This window comes from Sorex fumeus, unplaced genomic scaffold, assembly GCF_029834395.1.
Source record: "Sorex fumeus unplaced genomic scaffold, SorFum_2.1 ptg000047l, whole genome shotgun sequence".
NCBI lineage: Eukaryota > Metazoa > Chordata > Mammalia > Eulipotyphla > Soricidae > Sorex > Sorex fumeus.
The window spans coordinates 6,678,232-6,682,729 of record NW_026606104.1 but is presented as its reverse complement, the minus strand read 5'-3'; the positions used below and the strand labels follow the sequence as shown (position 1 = coordinate 6,682,729).

At 43.5% G+C, this 4,498-nt stretch overlaps 1 pseudogene; it reads right to left on the bottom strand.

Moving 5' to 3' along the window:
• Nucleotides 1-1,411: 1,411 nt before the first annotated feature.
• Nucleotides 1,412-1,786, bottom strand: LOC130031473 (F-actin-capping protein subunit beta-like; annotated as a pseudogene).
• Nucleotides 1,787-4,498: the final 2,712 nt, after the last annotated feature.

Genomic DNA, 4,498 nt, shown 5'->3' with positions numbered 1-4,498 from the left:
ACTTTCATATTTGAGTTTCAGTCATACAATAATTGAACACCCAGCCCTCCACCAGTGTACATTTTCCACCACCAATGTTTCCAGTCGAGAACATCATGCGACGACTGGAATGGGAAGGAATGGGAGTGAAGATAGATGGTCGGCAACTACACCACCTCCGCTTTGCTGATGACATTGTTTTAATAACACCAAACATCAGCCAAGCGGCACAAATGCTGGCCGACTTTGACCGTGAGTGTGGAAAGGTAGGACTACAGCTGAATCTTACGAAGACAATGTTTATGAGAAATAGCCTTGTTCCTGACGCCCCATTCGCTCTCAATGGAACGACCATCTCCGAATGCAACAGCTATGTGTACCTAGGTCGAGAGGTCAACATGACAAATGACCTGGCACCCGAGCTGCGCAGGAGGAAGAGAGCGGCTTGGAACGCCTTCAAGAACGTCGAAGAAATAGCTAAGAGGACGAAGAACCTCCGGCTCCGGGCACATCTCTTTGATTCCACTGTTCTTCCTGCATTAACATATGCCTCAGAGACCTGGGCCCTACGCAAACAAGATGAGAACGCCATTCAGGTCTCCCAAAGAAGAATAGAAAGAGCTATGCTTGGAATATCACGTTTCACTCAAATGAGAGAACGAATCCGGAGTTCTGACATCCGTCGACGATCAAGGATCAGGGACGCTGTCTCATTTGCCAAGGTGTCGAAAATCAGATGGACTGGTCACGTAATGAGATTTAAAGACGACCGTTGGACTAGAGCTGTTACTGATTGGATTCCACGGGATGTCAAGAGACCGCGTGGCCGCCCACCTACCAGATGGTCAGACTTCTTTGTCAAGGTCATGAACGATCGGTTTGAGGCCCTCCATGTTCCCGGAGCGAAGAGATGCCATTGGGCTACACTAGCACGCGACAGGGACAAATGGAGACGTTACTGGCGCCCGCTCGAGCAAATCGACGACTAACAGGAAGTTAAGTGATTAAGTGAATGTTTCCAGTATCCCTCCCCTGCCCTGTCCCAACCTTCCCCCTGCCTCTATGTCAGACAATTTCCCTCTTACTCTCTCTCTAGTTATGGGCATTATGGTTTGCAATACAGATAATGAGAGGCCATCATGTTTGGTCCTTTATCTGTTTTCAGCACACATCTCCCATCCCGAGTTATCCCTCCAACCATCATTGAGAGAAATTATTGTTGTGGGGTTTTGTACCATCATTCTGCAGTAGTTTGTTGTGTTTGTGGGACTTGTCCCATCTTAAAATTGCCTATTTAGTTGTTTTTTTGTTTTGTTTTGCTTTTTTGTACAATGTGACCACTAAATTTCTTTCTTCTGCACCTCCACCATGTGGATGGGATCCCAGCAGCCTTTGATCGTCTTTGATCCACCTCCAGCCTTGTTTATGAGTATCACTCTGACAAATGATTCAGATCCCAGAGGTTGACAGATGAGAAGCCACCTTCAAAATACAGATCTTGATATTGGTCAAGGGTGCTGTTGGCCACTACCTCCAGCTTTCTCAGCCGCAAAGGCATGGCCCCATCTTCCAGCAAAGGGTTATACTTGTTACTTCATGGTGATTGATAGAGTCACTATCTCTTTTGTAGTCAGAGCAGGTAATTCTTGTCCACTACCTTGTCTCTGACTATTTTCAGGGCCTGGTCAACAGAAGACAGGAGATCTTCACACATACTGGGGATCAGGTCTCTGAGGTTCTTCTCAATTTGCTGAGGAGATAGGTGCCTCCTTAAGTCCAAGGCACAATCCAGCTGCTGGTCACTCATGGTGGCAGTCTCAGTCCCAGTGTCTGTGGCTCTCCCCGCACAGCAGGGCCTGGCACATCCACTTCCCCAAGTGCTACTGAGTGCATCTAACAATAGAATTCTGATGATAAATTGAGTATTTATATGTCCATCTAAATGATGTTTAATAAAGTAGAACACAGAGATTCAACAGTTGCTTCTCTTTCTGCCCATAGGGGAGCAGGAAGAGTCATCCTCTAGGCGATGGCCTTTTACTCAGGATTTAGAGGAAAACCTACTAGCAGATGCAACCACACATGTAATGTAGCTCTTTCCTCTAAATATATAGCTCAATATATATCTGTTTCTACTCAAGTCTCTGAAACTGGAATCAATCTTGCAGCTCCCACTCTAGGCTAACATGTCTCTAATCTAATTATATTTTTTAGAGTCTTCTGAGATGTTTATTTCTAAAAGTTATAGCCTTCATGGACTGTTCCTTAAAGAATTTTTTGTGTGCTTTAAATCTTTATTACTATTATTATTATTATTAGAAGTAGGAGTATTACTATTTATTCAGCTACCAATTAAACTAAATGAAGTGGGCATGAACTCCATATTACTTTTAAAATTTTTTAATTGAATATCTTAAATACAGACAATTACAAAGCTTTTCATGATTGGATTTCAGTCATACAACAATCCAACACCTATCCCTCCACCAGCGTACATTTCCCACCACCAATGGCCCCTGTTTCCCTCCCACCACTACCCATCTCCCACCACCCACCCCCAGCCTGCCTCTATAGCAGGCACCTTTCTTCTTTCTCTCTCCTTTTATGAAGTGGGAGGAGGTAGCCCATCCCAACCCTGAGAAATCCTAGAGATTTTGTCACAAAACCTGCATATCCAAATTTTTCAACAGGTTAATATCTCTATGAGGTCTGTCCTGAGCCAATGGAGTTGGGGACATGGTGGTTATTGGTCTCTGAAGCAAGGCTAATAAATGAGCTTGTAGAGCTGAGCCAGAGGTGGTTTGTGGGCGTGGTTTCCACTTATTTAACTATTGGCCATTTAATTTCTCAGAAAACTTGGTCTCTAGTTTTTGGGGTCCAGCCAGAGGCACAGCGGCAATTTTGGAGTATCAGGAACCTGGAGCGATAGCACAGCGGGTAAGGCATTTGCTTTGCACATAGCTGACATGGCCGGCCCAGGTTCAATTCCTCCGCCTCTCAGAGAGCCCAGCAAGCTACCTAAAGTATCTCTCCTGCACAGCAAAGCCTAGCAAGCTCCCCGTGATGTATTCAATATGCCAAAAACAGTAACAACAAGTCTCACAATTTGTTGTGAGATACTACTGGTGCCTGCTTGAGTAAATCGATGATGGGAGGACAGTGCTACAGTGCTATCGGAAACCTGAAGGCACCATCAAGCTGCTGATGCATTCCGCCGCCCATCGTGGATACAGCTTGGTCTACTGGCAGCACCACACCCCCATTGTTATGTTTCTTTGTTGGGGAGCCCACACCCAGAAGTGCTCAGGGCCGACTCCTGTCTGTGCTCAGGGATCACTCCTGCTGGGGCTCAGGGTATCTTATAGAGTGTTAGAGATTGAAGACAGGTTGACTGCATGCAAGGCAAGTGACTTACCTACTGTACTATCACTGTATTTTATTATTTAAAATTTATTATTAATTTATTATTATTATTTTTTTTACTTTTATCACTATGATTTAGAATCTTACAATACAGTCAATGGTAGGGTTTCATGTTTATAACATTCCAGCACCAGAATCTCTAGCATAACACCTGCTTCACCAGTGTTCTCCCTTACTCTTACCCCCTCTGCACCATCCCTATCGAACTCCCACATCTCACTGCCCCGGTAAGTCTGTTAAGTTCTGTTCAGTAGACAAGTTCTTATATTCCACTGCTTTTTGGCACTTTGTTGTTTCCCTTATTTTTAAAATATCACTTTTAGGTTCACAACAAAATTGAAAATGCTGGTATTTACCATGTATCTTCTGTCCCAGACATTCATAGATCTCCCTTTAGCAATATCCCCTCCAAAGCAGCACCTGTTTCATGATCAGTGACGCTACACTGATTTGTCATTCTCATGACATTCTCACGAGGAGTTGATTTGTAGCAATCTTACAGCTGCAAGATATTGCCAGATCCATTCTTATGTATAGTTTCAATGTTCCCACTTCCCTCTGTACCATCTGAGGGACCAAAGGTCTTTTGTTACCTCCAGACCGCCTCTTTTTGCTTCCCACCTTCATTTCTCTCTTTTCTTGGCATTTTTGTTTCTAAAGCCATTGTTTTCCCCACCTTTTCTTCCTACCATGTCTCAGACATGTTACTCATGTACCATAAATTAATGAAAGCATCTAGTTTTGTCCATCTTCCTTACTTTACTTAACTGAATGATTTTTCAGTTCTGTGTTGCAGCAAATTGTATGATTTCATTGTGCCTTGTGATTGAGTAGTATGTATAGCAATCCACAGCTTCATTATCAACTCTTCTGTCATTGGGCCCCTTGGTTCTTCCATAATCTGGCTACTGTACTAAGTGCCATACTGAATAGAGGGGTACATATATTTTTTCGAATGGCTATTTTTGTATCTTACAACAAAACTCCTTTTATGGCCTTAGCCCTACCATTTTAGATCCTGACTAAAATGAGCAAATAAGTTTGAAAGAAGTGTGAAAGCACATGGTGTGCATGAAATAACCTCATACCTGCATTG